The sequence below is a fragment of the Anomalospiza imberbis genome, chromosome 13 (genome assembly GCF_031753505.1).
Source record: "Anomalospiza imberbis isolate Cuckoo-Finch-1a 21T00152 chromosome 13, ASM3175350v1, whole genome shotgun sequence".
Taxonomy (NCBI): Eukaryota; Metazoa; Chordata; class Aves; order Passeriformes; family Viduidae; genus Anomalospiza; species Anomalospiza imberbis.
Window position 1 is genome coordinate 10,921,821 of NC_089693.1, and position 20,836 is coordinate 10,942,656.

Genomic DNA, 20,836 nt, shown 5'->3' on the forward strand with positions numbered 1-20,836 from the left:
CCGCCGCCCCCGAATTCCACCGCCCCTCAGGGGCTCGCCCCGTCCCGCGGGTCTCCCGCCGCCCCCGAATTCCACCGCCCCTCAGGAGCTCGCCCCGTCCCGCGGGGCTCCCGCCGCCCCTCAGGAGCTCGCCCCGTCCCGCGGGGCTCCCGCCGCCCCCGAATTCCACCGCCCCTCAGGGGCTCGCCCCGTCCCGCGGGTCTCCCGCCGCCCCCGAATTCCACCGCCCCTCAGGGGCTCGCCCCGTCCCGCGGGGCTCCCGCCGCCCCCGAATTCCACCGCCCCTCAGGGGCTCGCCCCGTCCCGCAGCGGTCCTACCGCCCCTCTCTCTCCGCGCTGCGCCGCTCGGCGCCGGCAGCGAGGGGCCCGGGGGTCTGTGGGCAGCGCCTCCGAGCCCGAGCCGTGTCCGAGGGGCCCACAGGGAGCTGCGCTCCGGCCCTCGCCCCGTCCTGCCTCGTGTTTGGGGGAGAGCGAAGGTTTTGGCCATGGCGTGTTCGGCCTTGGTGCAAGGTGCTGACCGCGATACCCAGGTGCTTTGTGATGTCTGGGGACGCAGAAGGTGAATTTAAGCTTACTCCTCAATACCTTTTGTTCTGCTGTGACAATTTCTGCTTATTCCCACCGATTCCCAGGATTTCTGTGCCAGGCTGTGTGAGCACTGGGCTTACCCTTCACCGGGGCAGATGGCCATGCCCGTTACATGAATGGTTTGCAAGAGCAAAGCTGAGACACACACACACAGTTCCTTTCTTCAGACCAAGTCACTGAACTCCTTTGTCCGGTGACCTTTCCACAATGAAGTCATGTGTATAACTGAAGATTAAAGAGTAAAATGCAGTCTTGAAGCTTAGTAAAGTCATCACCCCTGCCCCTTCTGCAGTCACTGGTTTCTCAGGAAGAGAGTTGTTTCCCTAGTATCACTTGCAGACGTGTCCCCAGAAACATTTGCAACCTCGTGATACCAAATGGAGTTTTGGGATGTCTGTTTTATTACTTATTTGTGAGGTGCAGGGCTGATGCTCACATTTGTGAGCAAGAAGTGCAAACGGTAACAGATCGTTTTGCTTCATTGCATCTAATCCCTCTAAACGCCTCAGGTTCCTTGCATCCATGGTTTGGCTAATATGTGATCAACTCCACTCTATACCAGAGATAAGGTGAAAAAGTGTGTGTTTTCCCTTTGTATTGAATCAAACATAATCATACAACCGCTATTATAGCATGAACAATGAAAATAATTGCCTGGCAATTGCTTTTGCCCATTTCTGATCCCTGTGTAGACAAGAATGATTTTAATAGATTTTTAGGGGTGTCAACTAACCTTCACAAATGAGTTCTGTGTGCTCTCTGAAAATCAGTCTGCTGCAGAGAAGATGCTGCTTCTCCTGCTTTACAGGAAAAAAATAGATCATTTTGGTCTGGAAAGATTTAAGGATTTTCTTCTGAATCCCACTTTCCACCAGAGAAAACAGTACAAAATTCCCTGTCTAAATTACTGGTGGCTCTTTCCTTACACAGGTCAACAGAAGGGGTTTTGTTATCAAGGTAAGTGGCTTCCTTGCCACTGCTTCTCATCCTTGAAATGTACCATTGGCTTACTCTTAAAACTCCAGCACACTTTTTTAATATCAGCTGCTTCATTTCAAAGTAGTTTTTTTTTTTTGCTGGTGTGCTTTTTTCTTTAATTGCTTTAGAGTACTTATAAGCCTGCCGTTCTGGGAGGAATGAGCTCTGTGGTACAGCAACATGTTTGCTGCATGGTTAGGAAAGCTCAGTCATGTGATTTCAGGATTTGAAGGTTTTGCTCTGCTTTTACTCTGTGCTCAAGCTCTAATTCCTTTCTACAGTCACCCCCTCTCCATGCATAGCTGAAGCAAAGACAGAGCTTTGATTTTACTGAAGGCTTAAGTCCACTTAGTTTGCTGAGAAATTATTGAGTGATGGTGCTGCACTCGCACCCTCCTTGCCAAGAACACCCCTGGAGAGAGCAACAAACAGAAACCCCCCCGCCCCCGGTGTCCCAGCATGAGGAACCACGTGCTGCCGGTCTGCGTGCTTGACCCAGCACAGAAACACAGGCAGCCAGAGGAGGCTTTGCCTCAGCATTGCTGGGTGCCAGGTCTGAGCTATTGCAGTGTGAGAGAGCATTCTGTGAAGCTGAGGTTGGTCAAATATTAGTGCAGATTCGATGTGTGCTTCTGCATTTTTTGGCTGCTATTAAGGTAAATTTCTACTCTCTGGTAGTAAAAATAATGAATAAATACATTTTTCAGAGCTTCTGAAGGAGAGAGATGGGCAACTGTTTGCTAGAGCTTGAACACAGAGTAATGTTCCACCAGGGACGTGCTGAAAGGCTGGTATGGCTGCCTGAGCACAGGCCTCAGAAAGGGTAAGGGAGCATCAAACTACAGCAGCTGCAGCTCCTTTCCCAGTGATCATAATCTGATGTGAACTGGCTGCAATGCACCTGAATGTCCCACACAGCTGAGGACAGGGAGCTGGTTTGCTGCCCAACAAAGCAAAAGGAGGTTGGGCTGTCTAGAGCTGCAGCTCCAGCTGAGTCACAAATGTTATTCTTATGGTGCAATTTAGGGCACAGGTTCTCACCTGTGAAAATGTTAATTGAGATCAGCTGTGACATCTCCACAGAACAGGTACTCATTTTCTTATGAGGAGAGTGGGACTTCAGTACAAGACCAAGGAGCTTTTCTATAAGCAGGGAGCTTGCTTATGATTGTTTGGAAGTTTTTTTCTTCTACTTTTTTCACAATTTGAGCAGACAGACTATGGATATTGAGGGGAAAAAAGCAGGTGAGTTTATCAGAACTTAAGGGAAGCATTAGTCCTTGTTGGTAGGATCAGTCCTTAGATAAAAGGGACAAGGGAAGCCATGATGAAATTGTGGCTAGCTTAAAATAACAACCAAAAGGTATTATTGTGTGGTGTGGGGTCCAGTCTTTTTGGGAGAAGGAAAGGGTGGCATAGATCCTTGTAAGGAATGTGGGGTTAACTTAGGTATAGGGGATCACACCTGTGCAGGAATCTTGAGTTTCTCTGGCTTCCTTAATTATAAACACACTTCCAATCTTTCCTGTAACTCAAGCTGCAACTTACTGTTTTAATCACAGTGATTTAAACAGATCATCCTTGCCTTGTTTGGTTTTTGGGGTTTGTTTGGGGTTTTTTTTTTTTTTTTTTTTTCTTTTTTTTCTTTTTTTTTGGTAGAGGTCTATATAAGAATACTCTGGTCTGAGTTTGGATGAGGGTGCTCAGACAGCCCCAGGGCTGATATGAGGGCAGCTTGGTGTTAGCTGTCCCTCAGTGTTGTGGCTTCTGCCCCAGGATGTAGAGCCTGTGCACAGCTGTGCTTTTCTTGTGTGACAGCCTGTGCATGTACACACCACCTATGTTCCCAGTCACAAGGCCTAATGTGCTGGGAAACAAAGTAAGTGAAGATGTTTTCATCCTCAAAACATGCCCCAAACCTCAGCATGGTTGTGAGAAACTGCTGGTATCCCCATTTGGCAGAAAAGAAGTTGAGGATGAGCAGGGCACTGACTGCTGGGCCCACTGCTGCCGATGGGAGGCTGCACTAGGGCTGTTCAGAAGGTCAGTTTCCACACTCCCTTCTTCTGTTTGTGTAGCTCCTCTGACATCTCTGGAGTGTAAAATGGTGGCCTTTAAAAGAGCTGATAGAATAAATTCTCTGACCCTGAGGTACTCAGATACCACCCTAAGGTGATGAGATAAATACTATTGCAAAGTTAAAATGAGTCTCTTCAGTGTAACTCCATTATTCTTCATTTAAAAGATAAATATACCGTCATTGTCAGATCAGATATCCCCCTTTGTCAGCATTTCATGGCTCACTTCCTGGGTCTGGATAGATTGATGATAGCTGTTTAATATTCTTTCTTTCATAACCACCAATTTGAGAGTTGCCAACTCTCATGATGGCTGCTGTTTTTCTTAAAGCATCAGCTTGATGTACATTAATCACACAAGAATCATTCCTTTCTCTTTTTTTCAAACGAGTAGTTGTAAAGAAAGCTTGAAAATGGGAATCTGAGCATCTAATGCTGGAGGCAAATAAGCACATGACAATACTATTTTCAAGCTAATCTCATGACTTAAGAAAGGGGTGATAGGTTCATTCATGGTTTTAGAACAGCGTCAAAGGGAAGGATTTGATTTCTGACCCTTAGCTCCAAGATCCAAATGCTCTTGCTGGGTGTATCTCAAGACCACTAGAAGATACAACTCAACTGCAATCCCTGGTGACAACCAGGAAAGCTGCTGAGCTGAGGAATGTTTTGTGGTGGCTGGTGTGAATCAAATTTATTCTAGGTCTGCTTGCCTTTGTGTTGTGACCTTGTACATGTGATGAATAGTTTTTGTTGACTCTAAGCTGTGAAGTTGTGAACACTGTATGTTTTTAGGTGGTCCATAATTAGACTACTGTGTTAATTACATGTGAGCTAAATGCAGGGAGCTTCCAGCTTTTCAGTAGTGCTGTCTGCCTGCTTTCCGAAGAATGTGAGCAACATGGATATTTTTCGCATGTGGCCCATGGAAGCATTCAGATGACATAATTAAGGTGAGGGTGGGGAGCTGTTGAGACTGTTTTTCTGTGGGGATTGCCGTTGTGGAATATTTTTCATGCATGCTGTGGAGTACAGGCATCATCTGTGACAGTGTGACTCATAGCCAGATAAAGGTGTATTTTATGGGTACCCACAATGACAAAAAAGCTAAAAACTCCTTAGCAGAATGTTTTTGCTTGTTGGTTGTCAAATGAATTCAGGTTCAAGGGAATGCCTGCTTAAAGGAGGGTGTAGTATTTTTAGTTGAAGAAAATTGAATCTGTTCAATTTGGTGCCTGGGGATTTCTATTTTTTCCAGCAATTAAAGTGTACAAAATTGCACATTCCACCTTGAGGCCCAAAGACCTCTATCACTTCATCTGCTGCTGGTATGGTAAAGTTCTACAGCAGTTCTCATGGTCTTAGCTTGCTCACCAGCTGGTTTGTTCATCTGTTTAGGATATGGAAGGAATCTCTCAAACTGAAAATGAAACATGTCTCAGATTAAATGTTTTTGAGATTTAAGTTAGAATTGGAGAAATGTGAGTATTATTTGAGTGCTCCTCCATGTTAACTGCTTTCCTTTGGTTACAAGTTCTCATTGAGTCAATTGGAATGTATTGTGAATGTCAGTGTTCGTGATATCAGGAAACTGATGATGGTTAACTAGCTTGATCACAACAGAAAATCTTGCCACAAAGGCTTGCTACACTTATATATAAATACCTACGTTTACCAAGAGAGTAGGGCTATTGCTAGCCAGTAATAATGCTGTAGAGAAGCTTCTTTATATAGCTCTTGTTTTGTGTCTCAATAGTGCCTTTAGAACATCTTACGGCTGTGAAGCTCGAAAGATTGCACACAGTCTAAGAAGATTTCAAATGGAGCCAGCCTGCGTCAAGCACTTAAGTCAGGTGTTTGAATGCAGGATGGCCAAAGAATGGAGCAAAACAATGAGGCTTGTGAGGGGCATCCTATGGATAATAGTAATATTGCACCATGATCACTTCAGGTTGCTCTGTTCTGTCCCTCCAGGAATTTATGAATAGCCCGAATACACATTCACTTCTATTTCTACACTGTTATGCCAGGGGGTCAGGTAAATACACCACAACACATAAATGGGAGTAGATACTGGCAATGAGTGAGTAATGGATTTCTTTGCTAACATCTTGGGTGGGTTTTTTCTTCATTGGTGTTTTATTTTCCTCCCCTCCCTCAACTATGGAAAATCTTGTTTCTGTGGACAAAAGAAAAACAGAGCAGAAAATTCCTTCCTTGCCTGCAATTTCTAAGCTGCTGTTTTCTGCCAGTTGTGTGCACCAAGGAGTTCTGGTTTCTCAGAGACTTTTGCTTCCGCTTGCTTTCTTTCCTCCTCCTGTTGGCACAAACACTTCAACCAATTGTTGTGCTTGTACATACACTGGCGTATAAGCTTGTTTTTTCCACTCTTTGAAACCTATGTTTGCTCTGAAATTTTTTACTTCAGTCCTTGCTCTGGCTGTCTTGAGGCTTGGCTTCATCTGCTACCTGCTGTCCTTTCAGTGTACCTCTCTTGAAGCATTTTGGAGAGCAAGATGTGTGTTGCAGGCTGTGTCTCACAGCCTCTGTGGTCTCAGTGCATCTGCTGAGTTTGTTAAGTTTTGCTGGTTTTGATGGCACTTCTAATGAAACAATCTAGCTGCTCTGGCAACTTTCAGCTGACCTTGAATTTGCAAGTACTTAGGAATTTATATTCTACTTATATAAAATGGAAATTATTATTCTTATGATTAAAAATATTATTCTTATGGTTATTGCCTGCAAGTTCTGTAATCCTAGTGATATCTCAGGAGATAAAATAAACTCTCAGTACATAAGTGTCTGTATAAACAACATCAAATCATGTTTTCTCCAATGCAATTGCTTCTTTTCATGTATTCCTATAACTGAACAAGCATTAGAAAAATAATTATTATTGACGTACTAGGAAGGGGACACATTCAATTCTATCTTATAGGCTACCAAGTTGTTTCACCAGGTAACATCAGCATGTACTAACACTATTTACAGTGTAATAGATGTTGTTGATTTGAGGAAGTTTCTCTGTTTAGAAATGGATTGCTACAAGGCAGTGTGTTGCAAAATTCTACTTGCGTGTGTTGGGTTATGTTACTGTCTCAGTCTAAAGGTGACTTCTCTCCTTTTAAAGCACCTTCAGTTTCTGGTGCAGTAACTGTGGTGCTACACCTTTGTTATTTTGTGTGTATTGTGAGATGTTAATGTAAATTCTTTCTTCCTTCCTTCACTCCTGTGCAGCCTTAGGGGTGAGGCTGACAGGGAAAAAATCAGCTTGGTTGCTTTTTGGATGTGCTTTTGCTGAGGAGGAGAAAATAAGAGTGGAGAACAGTTTTCTCAGGGCAGAGGTCTTTGTTGCAACCTGGCTGGACAGCGGAGTATGAGCCTGTTCTGCAATGAAGGGGGGTGTTTGGGGCATCAAACTGTAGAGAACAACCTTCTGCTAAAACATAAATGAACAGCTGTATGGCAAAAGGATAGTCTAGATAGATAGCTCTGTGAACCTGGAGTTTATGAAAACTGGCTGAAATTCAGCTGTAACTTCTTGGTAAATCAGTTCTCCCAGTTTATATTTTGGGTAGGGTTCATGCAGATTATATCCTGACTAAATATAAAGTTCTGCATATGTTCAGATGTCTGCCTTTCCTTTGGAAATACTGTAATCTTTACATGAGGACAAAGGAACAAAATCAATTCTGTGCTTATGCAGAGGAGATGACAGAACTATTACTGCTCAAACTGAGCAGTGCAGACAATTAAAAGATAGAATAATTGCAATCTCTCAGAGTGTGTCTCTTTAGAGAGCTTTGGTGCAACCCCTATTCTGTTTCCTCATGAGATATCACCAGAAATGCAGTTTGTGTTTTGTCAAAGGACTGAGTGTCTTTAAACCTGACATAAACTTCTGCCGAGTTCCTACTGATTCCTTCACAATGCTAGCTTTAAAAAGCTCCACTATGAAATGGAGAATATTTAAAACCTCATGCATTTAATAGTAATTCTGTCATTGCTGTATATGTTGGAACATAATGTTTTCAATATTCTAAGGCAACTTTTAAGTTTCTATCAGACCTTAAAAAATGAACATATTGGTGCCTTAATTACTAGCACAGAATATATAGATAATACTGTATCTTTCACAAGAATCATGTTCTGCTGACAGAAGAATTGATATGGTAGAGCTGAAACTTTTTCCCTCAGGATACAAAAATTATTATATCCTTCTGTTGCTAAAACGGAAATCTCATATTCTCACATATCATGAAATCTAAAAGCTTCTAGCTTATACATCTGTTCCCTGGCCACCAGAAACATAATTTCATTGTAGTAATTTGTCACTGATAAACATAATCAGTGACCATGGAAACAATGTACATAGTATATGCAAGTTTATATAACTTCCTTCATGGACCATTTTTCTTGTAAGCAGGGGATGGAAATGGCACCCAGGTCTCCTGCTGGTGTTCTCTTTCTGCTATCCAAGTAAGCTCTTTTAGTACTGACTAGTTTACTCATAGTAAGTTTTTACAAACAGCTATGACTTACCTTTTCCTGGATGATTTTTGGATGTTCCCATCCATTGCAAAGATTTCTCAGCTAGAGTTTGCCTGAATTAATAGCTGATTCAGCATAACAGGCTGAAAGCCACCAGCTGGGCTTAAAAAATAGTGGGGATATAAGCAAATCAGCTAGAAATTGAATACTCCATTGTTACTCTGTTAGTAACTACTGCAGAATCGTGAATCCAGTGGACCTACTTTCAGATGCTTTGGCTCTTATCCATTATGCCCACCTTTGACTCTCTTCACTCTCAATTTGAATGAGAACAGCTGGCTCAGAGGTTTTCATAAATGTTGAGCTAATATTTTGCTTTCGTGAGTCTGTTGCTGCTGGATTTCACCTGCCATGCTGAGAAATTTGTAGGTAAATGGACTTTTTTTGCCATTTTTTCAATTTCTTTGAAGAGGAGCAGTCATGAGAGCTTCAGCTTTGTGAACTGTCTCCACACTTTCAGCTGGAAATACATCTTGATTTTTTTAGTGTTTGAAGAACATGAGCTGGGTTAAGACTGTGTGAAGCCTCTCATTGTACTTTTCTGGTGTTTGTGCCCACTGAAGCCAAGTCAAAATCACTTGGGACAAGGAATGGCTTTTGATGGACTCTTGGATTTTCCTGTGAATTGGTCTTGGAATCAAAACTGGTCATTTTCTAGTTAGAGGAAACTGATTTTTTTTTTCCAAATTCTCATTTATGTCCTGTCTAATGAGTTGATGCTCTTGGTAAGATAACTAGTGCAATCTGTAAACTTTAAGACAGGAGAAACAATTGGCAATAGAGGACTTAAGGCTTTTAAAATCTCCTCTTGAAAACATTTTTTTTCAAGTGCTTTCTAATTTAAATATTCTTTCAATGTTGAAGCAATAAAGAAAATTATATAAACATAAACAGACTTTTAAAAAATTCCATTTAATCATCCCTGAGATATTGAATACTGAATCTGCTTAGTGGGATTTTCTACTGTCCAAGAATTTGAAAATGTTATAAACGCCAGTCTGGTTCCATAATTGTGAATGTTTGACCTTTGGATGCTCAAGAGTATCCTCAGCTTTCCCCCTGCTGCTCTGAAATAGGTCCTGCTATGGCTGCTAGCTTCACAGAGTGTCTTGGTTACTCTAAGGCTCCACTTCTGATGAAGGTAACTAATGTTTCAGCAACTGAGTTGAGCATTTAAGTTATTCTCATTATTTGAGGTGTTTGGTTTTTTTTTTTTTTTTAATAATTGGTTTCTAGTTTCCACCCCATTTAGAGCAAAACAACACTATGGATAGGACCTTTTTTGCGGCAGAAAATTGTTCTTGTGAGCTGTTAGCATCTGTTAGATCCATGAGGCCGTGTCTGTGCAAATCAGCTTACTGCTGTAAAGTTGTGCCAATTCTGACCAAACTGCAAAGGGATTATTAAATATTCTAAATGGTTTCAGTGAATCCCTCTTTACCATGCCCCCACCTTCCCAGGTTCTAAATGTTAAAAGCCAGCCACAGGTCAGATCCAGTAGCTCTAAAATACTTTGGCAGTCCTCTTGGAGCAGATGTAGAGCTTAGGGAAGAGAGAGTACAGTTGCAAACTTGCACAAACAAAAATGTTCTTGCATTTGACTTCCAGCACAGCTTAGAACACTTCTCCCTGCTCCCACATCCCCCACTTTGTTAAAGCTCTGCATTTGGGAGTACTACAGATTTTTCTGTCTGAACTAAAAAAAATAGAAATCTGCCTGTGCCTGCACCCAGATCTGGGAACAAGCAGACTGTGACTCTTGGCTGATGGAAATACAAATCCCAGTGTCTAGAAAATCCAGATCTAAATACAGCCCTAAAGACCTATCAATGCAGGATCCATAGCATTGAAATGCTATGTGGGGAGGGAGAAAAAATGTCATTCCATAGCTGTTGAAAACAAATGGAAAATGCTGTAGAAGGAATTTAAAAAACCTCAGACAATACTCTTACTAAGGTATTTCCTGAAACTACACTGAAACAAAATAGTTTAAAGCTTAGTCTGTCAGCCTTCTTGTGCTGGCAGGACTGTGGAGAGCGCAAAGTAAATCCATATGCTTAGATTCTGTAAGGAGCAAGCAGAGCTACAAAAAACCATGTTGTGTCCACTTGCAGTCATCCACTCACTGACTTGGTTTCTTTCTGGTGTTTGACTTTTGATTTTATTGAGAGCACGGTGCCTCTTATTGTCTCTGATACACAACAAGAGGATCCACTGGTGTGTTTGGATTTGCATAGCTCATTGTGGCAAGCCAACCCCCTCTGCATGCAGGCTTATTTCTGGTTAGTTCTGGCCTTACACCCTGTAAATGCCTCTCTTGGGCTGCAGTTCCGTGGTTATGGTGTGTTTGCTTGGGCAGTATATTTAGCAAATTGTGTAGTCAAATGATTATGTTAGACTGAGTGGCTGACATCTAGTACACAAATAATTATGACACTAAACTTACTATGTATGAGCTGGAGCCATAGCTGATTCCAGTGACAGATGGAAAACTCCACTGAACCTTTTATTGGCCATATGCCATTTCTGAGTGTTGGCCAACAACAAGATTTGTTGCTAATATATAATGATTTAAACAGTAAAAAGAGCAGCTGCACTTTGATTTTTGGTGCCTTTACTACAGGTTTTCCTGGAGCTTTTGAATATCTACTGCGGCTTTCTAATGCAAAGCTGTCACTTCTAGTCTGTGAGAAGAGACTTTATCTTCCCAGCACTATCTGTGGTAGAATTTTATATTTTGGTAGTTATAACTAAAGCTCTCCTCTGCCTTGTATTGCATTATTAAGTTGACAGGATAAAAATCTCCTGCAACATGGAACTGTAAATGGCATGTAAGAAACTGACTCTGTTGTGTAGTACTGCAACAGAGCTTCTTCCAGGCTGTCAGTAAGTCTTTGGTTTCATGGCCTGTTTGAGCACTGGGAGAGCAGCATTCCTCCAGCTGTTCAGAGAAGACAACTTTCAAAGCATGGCTCACTGAGAGGAACTGCATGTCCTGTTCATCATATTACTGGGACAGTGCTTGCAAATGTGTGTGTGGATATAAACTGCAACTGTTACCTATGCAGAACATGTTATAGCCTTCCTACTACTGCTGGTGGAGCAGGAAACCTGCTGCCATGCCATGTTTTGACCTTTGTTTCACTTAGAGGGTTTAACTGCATTGTCCTTTGTCAGTCTGCTCATTCCAGGATTCATCCAGAGAAAACCAAGGTTGGAATCTGGAAAACAGAACTGTTCTGGCATTTGGCCCAGCAGCAAAAAGCATGGTAAGTGAGGCACATGGCAAGGAAGTGTATTCCAATAGAACTTTATATATATATATATATTTTGTGAGAAAAGAACACTTTCTTTTACAAAATTTGTATTATGGAAGCTTGAATACAAATAAAATTGGCTAAATATTTGACCATCTTGAGCATAATCAACCTGCATTGCACTGGGAAGAGCTCCAGGGTTTTCTAGGATGTTTTTGGCTGATCCTGTGCATAAGGTAGAAATCATCATGTTGCTTCTGTGCTAAGGGAGGCATGAAGTGGTCGTTGCATTAAGTGATTTTCATTGTTTAAGGCAAGCAGGTAGGGAAGAGTGTAGTTTATACCTGTATGCTTCTTCTTGTACCTCCTTGGAAATCAGTGAGAAATGAGATTATTGTTTCTCATGGGCCATATGGAGAGAGTTCCACAGCTGTGTGCCTCTGACCCTGGTTTGTTTCCTGATCAGCTCATGAGATGTACTGTGGCCTGGGCTGGCATGAGGGTGATATTTCACATGGGCTGGCTGTACCTGAACTCTGCTCTGCATGGCTGGGCTGCCTCTGGCTCTCAAGCCTGCTTGCTGATGTTCTGTTATGATGCTGCCTTTAGTGCTGATATGCTCTTGCATGTGTCAGACTCTCTCTCTCTCATCTGCCTAGGTGCCTTGCCTTTTGTGGCTGGAGCAGTTTTGCCCAGTAGGATTTATCTATGCAATGCCTAGAATGTTATTTCTTCACCCAATACTAAAAAAGAAGGGCCTTTCTGCATTTACTGCTTTGTTGACCGCTCTTTGTGGTGTTTCTTGCCAGCTGACTCCAGGTCTGACAGGTTGGATTGGTTGCTGACAGCTGCATTCTCTGAAAGTGTCAATATGTTGGCCCTGCTCATCCCTTTCTTCAATGGACCAATGTGTTTGTTTACTTACTTATCTCGTATCTCTTCCCTTAGCCCTGGGCAAAGCACGTAACTGCTGCCTGCAGGCAGATTGTCTCTTCACAGCTAATAGCTTCTCTCTTGTACTTTGAATGTTTGTTGGGTTGCTCCTTCTTTAGCTCATAGTTTTTCTTTCCTGTCAGATTCCTCCTACACCCCTCTTTGATCTTGCCTACAGAAATCTATCTGTCTCAAACAGTTAAGCTGAGCTATATAAAATGTTCATGAAGTGATGAAGCTATTTCCCACTTTTTCATGTCTTGTGAAGTGTTGGACCTATGTGATGAAGCTATTTCCCACTTTGTCACTTGTCAAGTGTTGGACCTATGTGAAACCCACATCAGCCATAGGGATAGAAAACAGTGTAATTTTTATTTGTATTGGAATTGAGAAACAATAGAGAGAGCTAATTCTGAAAGAGGTTTATAGTGGCTATGTTATCAGTCTGAAATGGTACCTACTGGGGAATAATTTTTGAGTGATGTGGTTGCCCTTGTGTATCATCTCTGAGCTGTTAGAGTCAGTGTCCCATACGTGTTTTTACCTTCCATAACTAGCACCTGACACCCTGAGCATCTGTGCAACAAAGGCCAAACACCCTCTTTAATTTCTGTGTTTTTACACATTTTTTGATGCTACCTTATTTGCTTCTTTTGGACTGGGATTTTTTGTGTTTGTTTGTTGTTATTGTTTTTGGTGGTGTGTTTTTTTTTTTTTTTTTTTTTTTTTTTTGCCAGAGTTAAGAGAATCTCTTATCCAGGTGTTTGTCGTTGGGTGCAAACTGTTGAAAATAAAGCACTTTTGCTTTCCTTATGTTGTGCAATTCCCTAATGCCTATTAATGTCATCAACTACATCACCTGCCCTCTTCGTAATATTTGTTGGCTTCAATATGTGTTAGTTTAAAAACAAGTTAAATGAGGTAGCATAATTTGCTATAAGGAAATATATACCAGCTTACACCTTAAGAGTTTAAAGGCTACAGCTATTTTTCAGATAACTTATGTCCACATATATTATCCAAAGCTGAGGGAGAAGAGGGTAATTCAAAAAGCTGTTGGGAAGATTGGTGAAGGTTATTTCTCCCCTCCCCAAGTTGTCGTTATGTACTTCCCATTGATGTTTATAGGCAGTTGTGTGTGCAGTCAGTCAGGAAAGAATCAGATAACAGAAAATGATTATGGTAGCAATAAAGCTCTACAGTTTACTTTTTTCTCCTCAATAAATTGGTTCTTCATATAAAAAATGAAATTATTTTTCTGTCTGACAGGTGTACTGTGGGTAGTGTTTAGCCATGGTTAGCAACATTTCCTTGTGATGTTATTTCATAGCAAGACCAGTGATTTACATGTTCAAGATAAGAGTCCTTGGCACCATCACTGCAATGTTTGAAGCAATTAAAAATGTGATGATTCTTGAGGTGACACGTACAAAAGTAAAAACTCTTCACTAGAGAACAGGACTTGCTGGTGTCAGCTGATGATTAGTATTTGTTGTCTTAAAAGCCCAAGGTTATTGCAATCTTGTCTGGTTTAACATAGCAAGCTCTGTGTAATGGGCATGACATGCTTGGCTGAGTGCTGTGGCTGCAATTTCTGTTCAGCTGGTACTCACACAGAATGAGCCTGTTAAGATCTTCAGCCAGATCTGGTTGAGCAGTCATGCCAAGCATGTCTTGAAAATACAGGGGTGGGAGTAGAGACTTCCAACAGCTAAAGCAACAGTGTATGGTGAATGTTATTAGTCTACTTGGATTTTTGCAAGATGGGAATAGTTTTCTGTATTGAAGACCTGTGATAACTTGGAGGGAGATGAAAACTAATTCCTACTGCTCTTTGTGACTGTTCTACATGTGATTTCTAGGGTTTGTGCTATTGGTGGCCTTTGCTTGGCAGTTGAATGGTGGGAAATGGGTCTCTGAAGCAGTGCTGGGTGGTAGCCACTTGCGGTTTGTTCCAGGCACATGTGTATCATTGTGTTTACTCCTGAACAGTTAGGTTTCTCCCTTGCCTTTCAGTAGCTCACCACCATTTCCTTGTGTGTTTTGTTTGACAAGTGCTGCACAGATCCATGCTGTGTGTCTGTCTGTCTGCAGGTGGATACTTCACAGCTGTCTGGAGACAGTATGAAAAGCACAGAGGGCAGTGTGATAAACAAGTGCACATTGCTGCCTCTGCTACTGCTGGCAGGATGAGTTTAGCTAATTCCTCCCATATCTATAGCCTTTAAAACAAGGACAGTGTCAATGTTCTGTGTAGGAGTAAAAAAATCATAACGTTCTAAAGATGTGTTACTTGAGAAGTCATTTTCTTGATTATTCTGTACATGGCAAACAAAACAGGAGCAAATAATCAAGTGTTTTCTAATGGCTGAGACAGGAGATGGCATCTGTTGCAGTCCATGTGGATTTATTAATGGAGTGACCCTGTCTCCCTAGAGCTTGCTTCTGTCACATGCTGCCTCATTCTGTGTTCCCTACTGGAGTGCATGCAAAAATGGTGTGCAAATGATACTTATTGTTAACATTTTAAAGGAAAAATGTATGTTGATGATAGCTGTATCCATACAGTTACAGGCAAAAAAAAAAAAAAAAAAAAACAAAACAAAAAAAAAAAAAACAACAAACAAAAACAAACCAGATCATTCATGCATTTGAGTACCTTACTTTGATTTTCTCTTGTTGCACTGAATATGAAATATAATTAAAATATGGAATGAGAGAACATTTTACAAACCAAATCCTGGTGACCTTCTAGTTCCTAATCTCAAAGCTGTCAAGAAAAATCCAGATGCTTCGGAGTCATATCCAAATGCAGATGAATCTCAGGTGCAAGAGGAGTGGCTATTATTCAGGAGCTGTGCTTATCAACATTTGTAATTATTCTGCCTCTAACTGAAGTGATAGGTCCTGCATGTTTGCAGCTGATTTTTTATCAGGTTCTGAAGGAACATAATCTACTTTAGTAATAAAATACTTAGGTTGCTAGGTCATTGTGGATCTAGCAATTTACCTATGTGTGTAAATGATACTTACTACCATAATACCCTGTTTCAGATAGAAACAGTCATGGCTAGATACTCTTAAATATTTTGTTCTCAGGAAATTAGCTTGGTTGAGTAGATTGTAAGGTTGTGATGTTTTTCTGAGGTTTCTGTCTGCTTCAGGTATATCTCTACCATTACATATCCAAATATACAGTGAGGACATTTGGTGAATTTAAGAGCTCTCAGAAAGTAAATGTTCCATCACAGCTAATGTTTTCCTCCTGCTGGTTACAATACCTCAGGATATCAAAATGAATGGCAAAAACGAAAGCAAAACAGCATTTATTTGACCACCAGTGTGAAGCATCAATGTGAAATAAATTAGAACTTGTGCCTGCTTAAGACTTTTCTTTATATTTTTAATTTGTACAATTTTATGACCTCTTTCCTCTGTTGACCTTGAAAGCACTGGTTACTTATTAGCATAATATGATTACATTCCTTTCTGCAGGGTTTAAGATGAAAATTGAAACTTTGCTATAATTTGACTAAAAGCTGCTAGAGCATTCAGTCAGCTGTCGAAATTTTAAGAGAAACCATATTAAGCAAAACCAAGCTGTAGCTGTCTAACTGATATCTAAACACAGCATAGCTACCTGGGTAGGAGGCACTTTGGCTGGCTTAATTTGCTGGCTACAAATATGAAATATTAGCAAAATGCAATTTGGCGACAGCTTACACACTGGGGGCCATGGACTCTTCTCAATCCACATGTGCAGCTTGTATTATAGCCAAATTAGATGCATTTATAATTAATTCTCTCCCTCCCTCTCTTTCACACACATTCTGTTCTGTGTACTCTGCATTTGTGAATTAGATGGACCAGGGCTTTGTTAATTACATGTCCAGGAAAGCATTGCTTGCTATCATCTTATTTGACTCCTCAGTGATATAAGTGGCTAAGAACTGATTGAATCTCGTGGCAGAAATAGCAGCAGCAGTACTCTTACCTAAAATGCGACCATAGTTTGTTTAGATTGTGGGTTTTACCTTTGGAAAAAAAAATTCTACTTCAGATGTGGATGACTAAGTGTTGCTAATTCCCATTTGACCAGTGCAGTGGATATGTGACAGAACTTGCTTAATACCCTTTCTTGGTCCTAAAGGTAATTAATTTGTTAATGCAGAAGCAGTCATTAGTATTGGTAAGTAACTGTTTTGCTTTATTTTGCTTTATTTGTTTTCTCTTGCAATAAAAGTTTTAATGACTGTTGATATCTTTAAATCTATCAAAACCATAATATTCTCAGAATCTGGCTTTGAAAGTATGTGCAGCCTTGGTAAGTTGCATATTACAGAATTATGTTGTTTGGTTTCCGTTGCCTGCGGAATGTGAATTAGTATTTGCAGTAGAATAAGGACAAGTCTCTTCTTCTGTAAGGTTGGACAAAAGGCCAAAGTGGTACCAGGGCATTCAGTTACCTACATGGTAGTTGTGGATGTTTGAGGGAACAATCTCTGTTACAAGGTTTCTCCTAAGTCTGAAAACCTTGAATTGCTCTGTGGTCCCAGAGACTTGGATATCCAAGCAGGGGAAAACAGCTTTAAAGCTTTTGTGTCATATGTGGTGGAGTTTGTTTTAAATGGAAGCTGTTTGGTATTGAGCTTAGTAACTGTAAATTCCAGTCTGTTTTCAATGTTTCAAATATTCCCTCTGAAATTCTATATACTGAGTACTATAGACAAATGATAATTTACTTAGAAACGCTTACTGTTTTGTTTTAAAACACCAGCTGAATCCGTAGCACTTATAAACATATGTGTTATTTTCTCAAATAATCTCTAATACGGTATCAAGTATTTTAATATTCGGAAAGTAATTCTGAACTGGACAGAAACACTTCTATTAATAGAGAATAAATGCCATTTTTTTACTGTACAACATTTCTTTTTAAGTTCTTGATATGCTACTTATTTTAAAGTGTTGTGGGAGAAAACAGCACTGAGGTCTGTTAAATCATTTAATGTGCATTCTCTGAAGTCCAGATTTAAGAGAGTGAGGGGGAGAAAGGACAGTAAACAAGAGATTAGTTATCAGTGGCTAAACAGTTCAGAGAACTAGTTCTCCTACTGGTATTCATTTCTGAAACCAGCTCAGATGGCTCAGGGGTGACAGATATCATAATTTCATTTCATTCCACCATTATTTTGAAGTGATATGTAACTAAGCCTTGCCTTTTTTCTGCCTAAAAAAGTACTTGTGTTATTCAGCCATTAATTCAGTTTTCATCTTGGTTTTGCTTAAGATTATGCTACAGGCTGTTTTGTTAAGAGAATTTTAAAATGGGCCTCAGTCCTGTAATATGATGCAGGAGGGTTGGTGGTTGAGCTCATTCAGGCTTTGTGAGGAATTCTGAAGCTGTGTGTTGTACAGCCAGGTCCACATTTTGTGTATTTCTTAGTCATGTTAAGGTGTATTTTTTATTAGAATTTGTTGCATATGCCTACCTTATTTCTAAATTATCCCACATGAAAGAGAGATTTGCCTAAATATAGGTGTAATATATAGAATGGTAAAGAAATTTGATGGTGACAGGTGAATATAAATGTTTACTATGTTCTTAAAAGGGTGTTTAAAAACAAAAGATCATGTAATCCCATAACTTTATCTTATTTTAAACTGTTGTACTTAGCTGAGTATTTAATGAGTTTCTTCATCTTATCTCATATTTTCACTGCTTCTGTCTCTTTCACACAAGATCAGTGGACTCCTTGTGTGGTGGGTTGGTACCAAATGCTTCAGTTATTGTTGAAGCTGTGTAGTATTGATGATGGTCATGCCTGACTGTTGTAAGTGTTGAAGTTGGGGTTCATTGTGCTTAGCTTGGCCTCTCTTGTGGTGCTTGGCTTGTGGCTTGGCCTGGTGACTTTTGGCTGGTTTAGTTTTGTTTTATTCCCATTATTCCAAAGAGGATATGTATTTTTGAGTCTTTTGGTAAACTTTTGTCAAGATTGACTCAAGTTTTGAGATAAAAGGCTATTTTAACTCGAGCCTTGACAGTTGACAGTCACTGTGACGGCTGTTTTTTGATGACTGTCCTTGATGACTTGAGACTTTCATTGCCCCATCAGAAAGACAGTAGGGGATTTTACTACATTTGCAATTTTATTAAACAGGACTTCCTGAGAGGATGTTTCTGGCATGGAAAAAATTTTTGTCCTTAGAAGACAACTTCTTTTTCCTAGGAAGTTTGTGTTACTCCATGGAGCCACCTTTCATTGTAGGTAGCCAAAAGACGAGTACTGCCTTTCTTGTATATCATGTTCATTCTTCCACCCACCTTTAAGCCTCCTTTCTGGCAGAGAATTTTGCTCATCCTTTAACAAGATAGTCTTAATTAAGTTGCCTACAACTTCAGAGCAGTGAGAAAAGTATAATTTTATTGTTTTAAAGCATTGATTTAAAGTTTTATTAATTGGATTGCTGCAAACAATGTCTTACTGAGATAAGTATTTTCTGAATTTATTTGGCTAGTGTGCAATCAGTTGCTGAGGTGCTATGTAATTAGCAAGGACTAAACTAAGTATATAAAGTTTATGCCAAGATGTCAAGTACTTTGTGAAAATGAATTCAGATAGACAAAGGAAAACATTCCTAAAAGGTGCGGAAAATAACCATGGGAAGTGGTCCGTATGTCCCCAGCAGCAATCCTCTTCCATGTCTAGGAAGACAACCTTGGAAGCTGTTTAATGCTTTTATCAATGGTAGACTTGCAGGTTACTGCCTTCAAGTAAATCTCCTCTCATCCAAGCTGCTTCTTGAACACTAAATTTCTCTGATTTTGTTTAATACTTCTCTTTCTTGGTGTGGTTGGATTCAATCTTCCTCTGTGGTCTGAAGTGCCCACTACTAGGTCTCATCAAACACTGCTTTTTGCTGAAACAAGGCTGATTGCCTTGGCTTCTTTTTGCCCAAACAAACAGCTGCAGCATTTTTGATATCATTGCCCTGCAGTAATTTGTTATTTTCCCTCTGCTAGAGGTTGCCTTCCTGCAACAGAATTGGTGTAGGGGAACACAGCCACTCCATTTCACAGTTCAGCACCTTAGAACAATTCCCTTTTAGATCACACTGATCCACACCCATGTGTTTCACACAGCAGTGTGTGTGGTGTTTTGTGAATTCTAGTGTTAGAACAAAGGGTTGGAACAGTGAGGTACACCTTAAAGCAACTCTAGTTCCTGCCTGTGTGCTGTGCAGTTGTAGAGAAACAATCACTATCATGGTAAGTCACTTGGGTGGTGCTGTGCTGCCTCAGATATTTGCAAGGTTATTTAGCACTTTAGGTACCCAAAGAAAGCACAGCTTTTGCACTGTAAAGAAATTATAGTCCTTTCTGCTCAATACTCAAAGAATGCTTCCAGAAATGAACACTGGACTGTGTCACTGAAAAAATTCTGCCTGCCCAGAAGCTTGTTGATTTAACAGTAACCTCAATACTATCCAGTGTGCATTGTGTGGTCCCTTGGATTCTCCTATCTGGCAGGATTTGAGATTCACAAGAATTCTTTCAGCTTTGGACCTTGTGAAAGCAGGATTCTGGCTGATTTCTCTACTTCAGTGATTCATAAAAAGTGGAAGGATGGTGACAAATGCATTTATTTATCTGTGATTAAAACAGTATCCATATTCTGGATGTCCTCTAGAAGGCTAGGATTGGGTGAGTTTTGTAATTCTCCTCCTACAGCTGTGCATTTGCCCTCCAACAGCAGTCTGCTAACATGGTGCAATAGGCTGCATCCAAAACTAGTACAACTGAAAGCATAGCAGCTGAATGAAGGTAAGGTTGTGCGGCAGCATTCTTTTTCAAGCCTGGCACCTTTGACAAGAGAGAGAGTGTTTCATAATTCAACTCAGTTTTTCAAGGCAAAGGCTTCTTACCCATGGGCTGCCAGGGTAATCAATCTGGCCAGCTTCCTGGGATAACTTGGAGGAGGCTTGTAGGCAAAAGAAGTGACTCTTTTAGCTGGGGTAGCCTGCTCTTAACTACCTCTGTTCTGCTGGCCTTCCCCCTTGTCATGGTATTGTGTGTGAGCAGGGTAAGTTTGTGATGGGGCCCTGCATGTCATGAGTACCATGTTATAGCTGTGCAAAACTGCATGGATTAATTGGGAGCCTTCTGATCTTCTGACCACTCGCAAGCAACGGGGCTTAAACAGGATGTGCATCAGTTCTCCAAAATTGCAAGGAAATAGTGAAAATATAACTGAGGTAAATGTATTTTGACTACCAAAGAGGAGCAGAAAATTCATTCAGATGAGGGCAATTACCTGTAAGGGATGTGTGTTTTCTCTAACAGCAATGCATCAGCTCAGACATGCAGAAACACCTCCCAGGCAGAATCTAAGCCTAGCCCACTGTTGTCTTCCCACGGTAACTCTGTTGGTATTTCCCTAGGTGTGCCAG

At 40.8% G+C, this 20,836-nt stretch overlaps 1 long non-coding RNA gene across 12 annotated transcripts in view; it reads left to right on the forward strand.

Moving 5' to 3' along the window:
• The first annotated feature begins 517 nt into the window (after window positions 1-517).
• LOC137481935 (uncharacterized) overlaps window positions 518-20,836 on the forward strand; it is a 458,003-nt gene continuing 437,684 nt past the window's right edge. For all 12 annotated transcript variants that reach the window (XR_011003778.1, XR_011003772.1, XR_011003779.1 and 9 more), the window contains exons 1-2: window positions 518-559; window positions 3,529-3,609. This is a non-coding gene — a long non-coding RNA (uncharacterized lncRNA). The remainder of the gene's footprint in view (window positions 560-3,528; window positions 3,610-20,836) is intronic.